This window comes from Macaca thibetana, chromosome 6, assembly GCF_024542745.1.
Source record: "Macaca thibetana thibetana isolate TM-01 chromosome 6, ASM2454274v1, whole genome shotgun sequence".
NCBI lineage: Eukaryota > Metazoa > Chordata > Mammalia > Primates > Cercopithecidae > Macaca > Macaca thibetana.
In genome coordinates, this window is record NC_065583.1 from 113736587 (window position 1) to 113750184 (window position 13598).

General features: G+C 38.3%; 1 protein-coding gene across 9 annotated transcripts in view; it reads right to left on the minus strand.

Moving 5' to 3' along the window:
- ERBIN (erbb2 interacting protein) overlaps nucleotides 1–13598 on the minus strand; it is a 150026-nt gene that overhangs the window by 70535 nt on the left and 65893 nt on the right. The window lies entirely within an intron of this gene.

A 13598-nucleotide genomic window follows, 5' to 3' on the forward strand; every position in this document is an offset into this window, starting at 1 on the left:
GTCTACTGATGTGGTGGATTACACTGATTTCCAAGTAATGATCCAACCTTGAATACATGGAATGGATTTGGTTGTGGTGCACAATTCTTAATATTTTTTAAAAGTAAAACATTCCATGTTTGGGTGGAGCAAGAAAACATTCTATAAAGTTCTCACTGGCATTCAAACTCATTTTAAAATTTAGCTAAATAACTCAACTTTATTGGTTGTTATTAAAATCTATAAAGTATTTTGAAATAACCAAGTAAAAGATATTATTTCTAGGAGTTATAGTATTTTTAGTACATGACAAAGTCTATCTAAAGAGAAAAAGACCTAAGACTATATAATACGTTCTACTGATCTAAAATATCATATGGAGAATAATTTCAAGTTTTAAATTATAAATATTGTGTTTAATTCCTATAAAAATGTATTTATTAGTTTAATATTATTTAGTGGAAATTAATACTTGGATCATCTCCCACAAATACAAATGAATACTTCATATTTATTTATTCATTTATTTGAGATGGAGTCTCACACTGTTGCCCAGGCTGGAGTGCAGTAGCACAATCTCAGCTCACTGCAAGCTCTGCCTCCTGTGTTCACACCTGCCTCCTGCCTTAGCCTCCCAAGAAGCTGGGACTACAGGCATCCGCCACCATGTCCAGCTAATTTTTTGTATTTTTTAGTAGAGACAGGGTTTTACCATGTTAGCCAGGATGTTCTCAATCTCCTGACCTTGTGATCCACCCGCCTTGGCCTCCCAAAGTGTTGGGATTACAGGCGTGAGCCACCATGACCAGCCCTGAATACTTCATACTTTTTATATTTTAAAGTACTTTATTCCATAGCATGTGGTTTATAAAAAGTACTCCACAAATGCCTGTGAAATTACAAATTCTAAATTATTATTGGCTTTCAGATACATAGTAGTAATTTTGCCCTAAGCAAATAGTTTTGAAACACCGGTTTTCTACTTTTGAAAATTGCTAGCAATGTGTTTAGTCTGACTTCAATTCCTACAATATACATTTGTAGGTTCTAAATCTGTATCTCCAGTTCCCACCTCCCTCCTTAGCCGCTGCTAAGAATTTTCAAATGCCCATTAGATTTTGTTCACAAGCCTCAAACTCAACCTATCCCAAGCTGAAATTACCTATCTTCAAAGTTATTCAGCAAATGTTAGTATCAGACACTATGCTATATACCAGACATTTAAGGCATAGTCCTTTTTCATGAGAAGCTAAAATGCAGTAAGGAAAAGAAACATTTTCACTTGACTAGCTTCTCCCCCCTACATTAGTAGTGCTCCTTCTCAGTAGCTTTTGTATCTTCTCTTCCGCCAGATCTGTTAAATGTTGGGGTCCAACCAGGGCTCATTCTTTAGCCGCCTTTTTATTGACAGTCATGCCCTTGGCAAATGCATCTAATCTCAGGCTTTAAATATCCATATGGTGACAACTCCCAAATATTTATCTCTAGCACAGTTTTTCTCTTGACTAAACTCCAGACCCCTATGAACAACTAGAACTCAAAAAAACTGAGCTCCTGATTTGTTCTATTAAAAATTACAACTCTCACATATTTCCACATCTCAGCTGATGGCAACTGTCCTTCCAAGGGCATGACCAAAATCACTGACGGCATCCTTGACTCTTCTCTCACATCCCACATCCCATCCATCATGAAGTGCTGTCAATTCCATCTTCAAGCATATCCAGGGGCTGTCCTCATCTCACTATGTCCATCACTATCACCTCAGATGACTGAAACAGCATTTGAACTGGTTGTTTGTCACCCATATGCTCACAGTCCCTGTCTATATATATAGCCAGATTAAACTTACACACAAGTCATATCATGCTCTGAATTATCTATTCAAAACTTTCTAAGCGACTCTATTTTACTGACAGTAAATGTCAAAGTGCGTACAAATGCCTCCGAGGCCCTTCATTAGCAGCTCCTCCAAATCGCCACCTCCCTGGTTTCTATTCCTATTGCACTCCCATCTTGCTCACACTGTTTTAGTTACCCAGGGAACAGTCCTCACACATGCTGTAGACACTCGCACCTTACAAAATAGCTTCTCATACATCCTTACCTTAGTTATTCACATGGCTTCTTCAAGTTCTTGCTCAAGGCCTACCCTCAACAACTGTGTTACCTACTCTCCAAAGATGGCTTATTTTATCCTTTCAGATAAAATATACAGGGACAGGGCACAGTGGCTCATGCATGTAATACCAGCACTTTGGAAGGCTGAGGTGGGCAGATCATTTGAGATCAGGATTTTGAGGCCAGCCTGGCCAACATGGAGAAAACCCGTGCAAATTAAAAATACCAAAACAAATTAAGCCAGATGTGGTGGCCTGCACCTGTAGTTTCAGCTACTCAGGAGGCTGAGGCACAAGAATCGCTTGAACCTGGGAAGTGGAGACTGCAGTGCGCTGAGATTGCACCACTGTACTCCAGCCTGGGCATTGGAGATTCTGTCTCAACTCACACATACATACATACACACGCACACACACACGACTGAATTTTATCACAATTTACTTCTTAATTCTCTAACAGCGCCAACTATCTGTTCTTTTCTAATTACCGTGACTTCAATAAATAATGCTGCTTCTTTGACGTACACTTTTTTAGTAAGAAAATTCTGCTGGCCAGGCATGGTGGCTCACACCTGCATTCCCACCACTTTGGGAGGCCAAGGTATTGGGAGTATTGTCTGAGGCCAAAGAGTTCAAGACCAGCCTGGGCAACATGGCAAAACCCCATCTCCACAACAACAACAACAAAAAAATTAAAAATAGCCAAGCATGGTGATGCACACCTGCGGTCCCTGCTACTCAAGACGATGAGGGGGAAGGCTCCCTTGAGCCCAGGAGTTCGGGATGCGGTGAGCTATGATCATGCCACTGTACTCCAGCCTGGGCAACAAACAGAGTAAGATGCTGCCTCTTAAAAAAAAAAAAAAAGACTGCTGCTCAAATGTAAAATGAAGCTCTAGATTAGATATCATAAAACACAACTGTCTTCTCCAAATCACTCTCACTTAGTTACAGAGGAACTCTCTCTCTTAACTTCCGAGAATGAGAAAATCCCTCCTGACGCCTAGGAGCTGGCCTGGTACTATCACTAGTCCTTGGTCTTAATACAAACAAGCCCTGGCATTCAGATGGAGGCCTCAGTGTTCTCCTGCTGAATAAAACTATTTCACAGAACATCAATATCACATCAAGTCATTCTGTAACCATGATATATCAAGACAAAAACAAATTTATAATCATGTCTGAAAAAAGACAAAACATGATATTGTCCAAGCCAAAATATACCATACAGCACCTTTTCCCAGATAGTGACTGATTACAGCTTTAGTTGTACTCTAATCAACTTCCCTATAGAAAACATTAAGACACCCAATTGAAGACTGCGAAGAAGGCATCAAGCCCAGGTGGTGGTGGAAAGGGTGGAGGACACACCTAAACATGTGGAATCCCAATGCCAGGCGGCCAGGGCCAAATCCATATACCCCCAACATCAGGTGCCCTGGAGGTTCCAATCCTGCCCACCCACCAACTATTAACCCACTCTTTCCCCCAGGCCCTGTCCTCCTCCCCCAGGAGCACCCCAGAGCAATCCAGCTTTCCCCCCAGGCGACAAGCATTCCTCCTCCTCTTCCAGCAGTGATTCTGACTGAATACAGGCCCTGGACCCTTCCCTTAAGTCTCACTAGTTCTGCTCTCCCATCAAACTTCAGATGCCATGTTGTACTGGGGAAAAGTAGCCCTTGTGCTCCCCACCCCCTACCTCCACCTGAGCCTCACCCTGCTGTTAGAGGAAATGGGAAGAGGATTGCCATGGCCTGGCCATCTTGTTTCTGCTTGGATAGATCACATAGCTAATGAATTAGGCAGGGGAGCTATTTTTTGAAGATGATGAACTAAATGATGAAGACAAGTTTGAGATCTGTAAAATGTAATTTTTTACTTCCTGTGATTGGGGAGGTTTGTGTAAATTTAATTATGATGAAAAACCTCTATCTTTTTTGTAATGTTGGCATAGTTGGGGAATTTAGTGGCAAATACATTCCCCAGCAGGCCTTTTGTTGGTTGCACTAACTGCAAGGTTGCTGGGAAGTAGAGTCTGCTTGGTCGATGAGCTTTGACTGCTGTTTTGGAACATTACCTCTCCTCCTTAGCCCAATATGCTGTCTCAGGTCCTATTCAAATAAAGTTATTTCTCCTAGTAAAAAATTAAAAAATAAATAAATAAAAAATACCCAATCATAGAATTACCCCACTTCTTGGCAGCATCCCATCCAGGGCAAACCATTATTTTCTGAAACCTTCCCAAGATCACCAAACAAAAGCCCAAATCTTGTATTTTTTTTTACACCTTCTGCAACCCTCATGAATCCCAATAATATGAGTTTTTGCTCACTATGAAGTAATAAACCCAAACTGTTCAACTGCAAGTGAGTCCCTGGTGGTCTGTGACACGCAGATGTCAACATCCCACTGTCCCAACTTTAAATTAAAGTTGTTTAATTTAAGTCAATAGGAGTCCCTTACTGTTCCTGCACTCTAAAGGCAATGATTACCATACTACAGAATAAAACACTCGAGTTCTGGTCAAAACTAACCGGAAATTGCAAACTCAAATGATAGTTTCCAGAGGATAACAGATGTATGATTTGGACCAGATATAACACAATGAATAATAATGCCTATGCTATGGTAGGCCACAAATGAGTGCACACTCTAGTTAACAGTCTCCATTTATCAAAAGTCTTGGCAGTGGCCAGAAATCACCAGTCTAAACATGGACAATGTAAAACATGATTTTCTTTCTTTCATTATCTTAAATAAAGTGATTTATTAAAACAGCTGAGCTCAAGCATCAACTACAAGGCAGAATGGCAATTTTGGAAATTTAAAACACAAGAGCAAAATACCGTAACTTCCCCATCAATCTGTAATATTCTCTTAATTTAACTTCTTTTAGCTTAATGTGAAAAGGCTTTTCCACTAATTTGTCCCCAATCATCGGATTTTCTCAAGTTAAAAGAACTGCTTTCTGCTTTGACCACAAACTTTCAATTCACTCTTCCTGGGCTTTTTAATTCAACTAAAGAGAAATTCCTTGGTTAACCTTGCTAGTATTGCCATATTAGACAGAAAGATCTGAGCTACTCTTTCTGGTTTCTCTGCCTTATAATCCCTGGCATTTTATTCAGCATGTTCATACAAGACAATTAATAGCTACACGTTTTTCTTTTATCTCCCCTCCCCACCAGCTTTCCCCATCCACCACTTTGACAGAATGTTTTAACCACATCATCCCAGTCTTCCCTACAAGAAAAGTCATTTGAATGCAACAGCAGATCATTTCTCTAATACTGGTTGCTATTTGCAACGGCTGGGATAGCACCTGAGAGAACTTTTTATAACTTTAAAAAGTGTACACGCACATGTATGTTTACTGCAGCACTATTTACAATAGCAAAAACTTAGAACCTACTCAAATGCCCATCAATGACAGACTGGATAAAGAAAATGTGGCACATAATACATCACAGAATACTATGCAGCCATAAAAAAGAAGGAGTTCATGTCCTTTGCCAGGACATGGATAAAGCTGGAAACCATCATCCTCACCAAACTAACACAGGAACAGAAAATCAAACACCGCATGTTCTTGCTCCTAAGTGGGAGGTGAACAATGAGAACACATGGACGCAGGGAGGTGAACGTCACACACTGGGGCCTGATGCGGAGTGAAGGGAAAGCAGAGGGATAGCATTAGGACAAATACCTAATGCATGTGAAGCTTAAAACCTAGATGACAGGTTGATAGGCGCAGCAAACCACCATCGCACGTGTATGTCTATGTAACCTGCACGTTCAGCACATGTATCCCAGAACTTAAAGTAAAATTAAATTAAATTAAAAGCATACAGTAAACACAACTCGAGAAAAGAAAGAGCAAATTAAGACTCAGAACAAATTAACATTCCAGTTTTATCACAGACTGTAAAAGAAAAAACTGAATTTGTTGATAAATACAAATATTAAATCCCTTAAAATTACGTATTTCCTAGACTGATCCATTTCATGTGTTTAACAAGCTTACAGATGAACTAACAAATTTAGATTAAGTCCCCAGTGTAACAACCAGATCAATAAACAGAGAAGCAAAGAACAGGGGCCATTTCTTTTTATTCCTAAACCACGCTAACTTAACAAATGAAAAACACTGATAAGAACTACATAAAAAATCAGAAACTGGTCGGGCGTGGTGGCTCACGCCTGTAATCCCAGCACTTTGGGAGGCTGAGGTGGGCGGATCACGAGGTCAGGAGATCGAGACCATTCTAACACAGTGAAACCTTGTCTCTAATAAAAATACAAAAAATTAGCCGCACATGGTGGTGGGCATCTGTAAGTCCCAGCTACTGGGGAGGCTGAAGCAGGAGAATGGCGTGAACCTGGGAGGCGGGGCTTGCAGTGAGCCAAGATTGCACCACTGCACTCCAGCCTGTGCGACAGAGCGAGATTCTGTCTCAAAAAAAAAAAAAAAAAAAAAAAAATCAGAAACTATGACAGCCTGAAAGTCAAAATCCTAAAAGCAAGTGCTTTTAAAGAAATACAGTTTGATGATAGGATGAATAACAAAGTATGCCACAAGTTTCCTGCCTCCTTCCAAACAGTGCACAACAGCTAATGAATCTGAAAACTGTACCTAGCATATTATGATAAACTTAAATATTAGACTGAAATGACATAAAAACCTTAAAGGGGAAAACACTAGAGCTTAAATATAAGTAAAACAGTAATAGCTTAAATTGTATTATTACATTTTAATAATTTCAAAATGTTACATTTGCTTAAATGTACTAACCTTTCTTTTAGGCAGTCTATTACCAAATCAAAAATGCAACAAAATTTGTATTTCTCACATCCAGCCACATCAACCTAATATTCATGCTAATATGCAACCTAATATTTGTGCTTTATTAATTTTCTTTTCAACACAATAGAGCTATACAAAAGCATACATATTAGGGTTGAATACTACAGGCTGATTAATATTAGCTCTCTAAAAGTAAAATGGGTTAAACATACCACTTACGACGAATATAAGATAAGGAATTAAAATAACTAGAATTTTTACTTGGCAAGGTAATTTCTGACACTATGATAGTCTCTTGTCTCCTTTCAGCTAGCCTTGTTATGAACAATGAAGTGAAGTTTCACTTAGACATCAAGACTAAAAGGAGAGAAAATACAAGTAACAAGTAAAATGTAAGGGCCGGGCACAGTGGCTCAAGCCTGTAATCCCAGCACTTTGGGAGGCTGAGACCGGCAGATCACAAGGTCAGGAGATCGAGACCATCCTGGCTAACATAGTGAAACACCATCTCTACTAAAAACACAAAAAAATTCACCAAGGGTGGTGGCACATGCCTGTAATACCAGCTACTTGGGAGGCTGAGGCAGGAGAATGGCGTGAACCCGGTAGACAGAGCTTGCAGTGAGCTGAGATCCGGCCACTGCACTCCAGCCTAGGCAACAGAGCGAGACTCTGTCTCAAAAAAAAAAAAAAAAAGTAAAATGCAAAAAACTGATTCTGCAAGTTAAATAATAGATGTGGCCCTTTCTATGTGAGGAATCATATAAAAATAACAGACCAATTTAATTTTTAGTCAAATAAACTAAGTCTTATTGGCAACAATAAGTAATAAGTAATGTCATTCCTCCTCGAGGTAGAACACTTAAGTACTTATCCTAAATCTTTTGATCACATAAAGATTATCTCCAATGCCTCAAAAACACTCACAGGTTGAAATAATTGTTTAAAAGTTTTCAGTATAGTAGAAGCAACAACAAAATGCTAAACTAGAAAGGTAAAAGAGCAGTTTAGCAGTCTAATAGGTTGCCATAACTCTACGACATGTAATTCTTTAAACAGTTATACAAAAGCCTAGGATATTAATTTAATGATGCTGTAGGGTTAGAACATAGCCATAATTCCACTATTCTCATTTTAGAGTAATAAACATGAGGTTAATCCATTTTCATGAAGCACATATGCAAGTATTTTCATTACTGAGCCAAGCAATATTTCTATACCATAAAGAATGTTAGCAAAGTTTACCCAATACATACAATTCCAAATGCGTAAGATTTTAAATCAATACCCAAATTATCGAGTCCCTTTCCTTATACCTTAACAACTCCCATTTAAAAAGACCAGAAAGATACTCCTTTATGATGAAAAGGTAGATGTGATGACTTCTAAAGTGACAATAATTCTAGAATTCTGTAATACTCTGGATTAATTTATCTGTCAACATATGTAGAGATACTCCTTTAGGATGAAAAGGTAGACATGATGACAACTAAAGTGACAATAATCCTAGAATTCTATAATACTCTGGATTATCTGTCAACATCCGTAGAGATCTGATGGTAATCCAGTTCATTTACTTTGGAATGTATCAGGCACCACCAGGCACTATACTAAGTACTAGGGATGGAAACACAAATTTCACACTGCCCTCAAGGAAAAGTCTGAAATGGCAGACATTTAGCCTGAATAAAATAATGAGGGGAAAAGTCACACAAATCAAAAGCCAACTGATCTAAACTCTTCAAAAATGGAAACTTTCATGAAAATCATCAGCAAACTGTTCCTGATTTAAAAGCACCAGAGACACAACAACTATAGGCTTTACATGATCTTTAACTTGAGAGGAGGGATATGGAGAAGGGGCCTAAAGAGTTTAAAAGAGCATTATTAGACAACAGGGGAAATATGATGTTAAATTTCTCGAGAGTGATAATGATGATGTGGTTATTCTGATTCCCCTGTTCTTAGGGGATGTATATTCAAACATTTAGGAGTGAAGACAAGATGCCTCCAACTTAAATTTAAATAAGCTTAGCAAAAAGACTTTTGCTGTTTTTATTTATTTATTTATTTATTTATTGAGACAGAGTCTCATTCTTGTCCCCCAGGCTGGAGTGCAATGGCAAGATCTCGGCTCATTGCCACCTTTGCCTCCCAAGCTCAAGCAATTCTCCTGCCTCAGACTCCCGAGTAGCTGGGATCATAGATGTCTGCCACCACGCCTGGCTAATTTTTTGCATTTTTAGTAGAGACGGGGTTTCACCACATTCACCAGGCTAGTCACAAACTTTTGACCTCAGGTGATCTGCTCACCTTGGCCTCCCAAAATGCCGAGATTACAGGGGTGAGCCACTGCGCACAGCCAAAAAGACATTTTTTTTTTTTTTTTTTTTTTGAGACGGAGTCTCGCTCTGTAGCCCAGGCTGGAGTGCAGTGGCCGGATCTCAGCTCACTGCAAGCTCCGCCTGCCGGGTTCACGCCATTCTCCGGCCTCAGCCTCCAGAGTAGCTGGGACTACAGGCGCCCGCCACCTCGCCCGGCTAGTTTTTTGTATTTCTTTAGTAGAGACGGGGTTTCACCGTGTTCGCCAGGATGGTCTCGATCTCCTGACCTCGTGATCCGCCCGTCTCGGCCTCCCAAAGTGCTGGGATTACAGGCTTGAGCCACCGCGCCCGGCGACATTTTTTATAAGCAATGATACGCATATATCTTTTTCCTGAACATATTTAAATTCATATACATGAAAAAGAGAAGTAAGACAAAAGTAACAAAATGCTAACAACTGGTGAAGCCATGCACGTTCTTTTAGCTTTTACATAGGTTTCTTATTTGAGCACAATTTTTTTTTTTTTTTTTTTTTTTTTTTTGAGACAGGGTCTTGCTCTATTTTCCAGGCTGGAGTGCCATGGCATGATTACGGCTTACCACAGTCTTGACTTCCCAGGCTCAAGCAATCCTCCCACAACAGCCTGAAGTAGTCGGAACCACAGACACATGCCACCATGCGCAGCTAAGTTGATGATTTTTGGTAGAAACAAGGTTTTGCTATGTTGCCCAGGCTGGTCTCAAACTCCTGAGCTCAAGAGATCCTTCCACCTTGACCTACCAAAGTGCTGGGATTACAGATGTGAGCCACTGGGCCTGGCCAAAAATTTTTAAGATAGCTAGATAAAAGGCAGGACACCACTATGAATGAATCCAATCTAAATAAAAATTAAACAATAAATTTATTAAAAATACAAATAGCCCTAAAGTTAAACAGCTCAATAACAAAAGGTAAAATAAAATACAGTACTATCTTTAAAGGTAAAGCTTATTAGTTATTGTGAACTGAAGGTCAGTACAGCACTAACCGCTATAACCTTCACTTTAACCTAGAATGAATATAATAAATAAATCCTTAAAACAGATTTTATTCCTTAAAACAGAAGTCCTGATTTTATCATAATCCTATAAAACATACATTTTGATGACCTGCAACTAAAATAAATAGAATTTAATAAGTGGAGACATATATATATATATATATATATATTTTTTTTTTTTTTTTTGAGAGTCTTGCTGTGTCGCCCAAGCTAGAGTACAGTAGCACAATCTTGGCTCACTGTAACCTCCGCCTCCTGGGGTTCAAGTGATTCTCATGCCTCAGTCTCCCAACTAGCTAGGACTACAGGCACACACCACCACAACTGGCTAATTTTTGCATTTTTGGTAGAGACAGGGTTTCACCATGTTGGCCAGGCTGGTCTTGAACTCCTGACCTCAAGTGATCTGCCCGCCTCAGCCTCCCAAAGCGCTGAGATTACAAGTGTGAGCCAACATAACTTTGTGTGTGTGTGTGTGTGTGTGTGTGTGTGTGTGTGCAGACAGACCCCTGGTTAATTAGCTTGCCAAAGTTAACTGTTAATTATGAAAACAGGATGACTTCTAATAAGCCCTAAATGCTTCATAGTAAGTCCTAAAATTTAGGAAAACTTATAGGAGAAGGATTACTTCTGGATACTCATATCATTAGGACAAAGCTAAAAGCTGTGGAATATGATTACTACAAAACTGCTGGCACTGTTGCACTAACTTGGTGGGACTTGTTTATAAACTTTATTTCCCCAATTCTTATTAAGAAGTATTATATGACAGTATTTAGTGTTTGTGAAAGTCCTGTATCTGGTCAGACCATTTAAAATTTATCCTCGTGTGATTCTTTTTTGTAATTATAAAAGAAACACACGCTCATTCTAAAAATTTCAAGGGCTGATTTTTCTCTCCTTCTGAGGTAATAAGGACTTAACATTTTAGAATATATCTTCCATACTTAGTATCAAACTAAACATAGTAAATAAGATACTTGGCCTTGTTAATAATTTCAACATATATATAAATGTGATATATCATATTAACAAAATGAAGGAAAAAAAGCTCTCAAAGGATGCAGAAAAAGCATTTGACAAAATTCAATGTCCTTTCATAATAAACTCTCAACAAATCAGGTATAGACGGAAAGCACCTCAACACAATAAAGGCCATATGTGACAAATCCACAGCTCACATCATACTTAACATCGAAAAGTTAAAAGCTTTTCCTCTAAGATCTGGGACAAGGTAAGGATGCCTATTCCTGCCACTTCTTTTCAACGTTGTACTTAAGTCCTAACCAGAGAAAGAAATAAAAGGATTCCAAATTAGAATAGGAGAAACTGAAATGTCCCTATCTGCAGACAACATAACCTTATATATAGAAAACCCTAAAGACTCCAACCAAAATACTGGTAGAATTCAGTAAACTTGCAGGATACAAAAATCAACATACAAAAATCAGCAGCATTTTTATATACTAACAAACTATATGAAAAGGTTATTAAGAAAACAATCCCATTTATAATAGCTACCAAAAAAATAAAATACTTAGGAATAAATTTAACAAAATAGGTAAATGACATACACACTGAAAACTACAGAACATTCGATGAAAAAAATTGAAGCAGCACAATAAATGGAAAGAAATCTTGTGTTCAATGGACTTGAAAATTAATATTGTTAAAATGTCCATACTACCCAAAGTGGTCTACAGATTCAACCCAATCCCTACCAAAATTCCAATGACATTTTTCATAGACAAAGAAAAAAACAATCCTGCGATTCATATGGAGCCACAAAAGACTGAATACCCAAAGCAACAGTGAACAAAAAAAACTAAACTGCAGGCATCACACCTGACTTCAAAATATGCTACAAAGCAACCATAATCAAAGCAGCATGGTAATGACATGAATACAGACAGACCAATGGAATGAAATAGACAGTCCAAAAATAAATCCATGTATTTTGTCAATTATTTTTTGACAAGGGTGCCAAGAACACATACATAATGGGTAAAGGACAGTCTCTTCAATAAATAAAGGACAGTGTTGGGACAACTGGACATCCACATGCAGAATGAAATTAAACTCTTATCTTACACCATATAAAAAATCAACTCAAAATGGATTAAAGACTTAACTGTAACACCTGAAAGTATTAAAAAAAAACCACTAGAAAAAAATATAGGAGAAAAGCTCCATGACATTCTAGAGCCTGGCAATGGGTTAAACAATGATTTTTTTTTAATATCACCCCAAAAGCACAGGCATAAAAAGCAAAAACAGACAAATGGGATCACACCACACAGAACAGCTCCTGTACAGCCAAAGAAACAACAGAGTGAAAAAACAGCCTATGGAGTGGGAGAAAATGTTTGCAAGCTATACATCTGAGAAGGGGTTAGTATTTAAAATATGTAAGAAACTGAAAAACCTCAATAACAAGAAAACAAGTAATCTGACTTAAAAATCAGCAAATGACCTGAATAGATGGTTTTCAACAAAAGACATACAAATGACCAACAGGTAAATGAAAAATGTTCAACATCATTAATCACCAGGGAAATGCAGATTAAATCTACAGTGAGATACGACCTCACACTTGTTAGAATGAGTAAAAAGACCAAAGATAAGTGCTGATGAGGAAGTTGAGAAAAGGGAATGCTTGCACACTGTTGGTGGGGATGTAAATTAGTATAGCCACTATGGAAAACAGTATGGAGGGTCCTCAAAATATTAGAACTACCACAAGATCCAGCAATCCCACTACTGGATATGTATCAAAGTGAATGAAATCAGTATGCTGAAGAAATATTTAAACTCCTATGTTCATTACAGCCCTATTCACAATAGCCAGGACAGGGAATCAACCTAAGTGTCCATCAATGGATGAATGAATAAAGAAAATATGATATACACAATGGAATACTATTCAGCCTTTAAAAAGAAGAAAATCCTGTTAATTTGCAGTAACATGGATAAACCTGGAGGACATTATGTTAAGTAAAACAAGCCAGGAACAGAAAAAAAAAAAAAAATACCACATAAGCTCACTTACATATGGCATCTTGCAGAGGCAGAGGCAGAGTAGCATGGTGGTTACCAGGGGCTGGGGATGGGGAAGCAGGGATGGAGGATTGGAATATGTTGTTCAAAGGATATAAAATTTCAGTTTGACAGGAGAAATAAGTACAAGAGATCTATCCTGCAACATGATGACCACAATTAAAAATGTAAAAACAAACCAAAAAAACCCCTTACATTTATTCTCCACGTGCTTTAAGCTATGACAGATTTTATGTACACATATTAAACAAATTCTAAGCCAAGGCTATAACA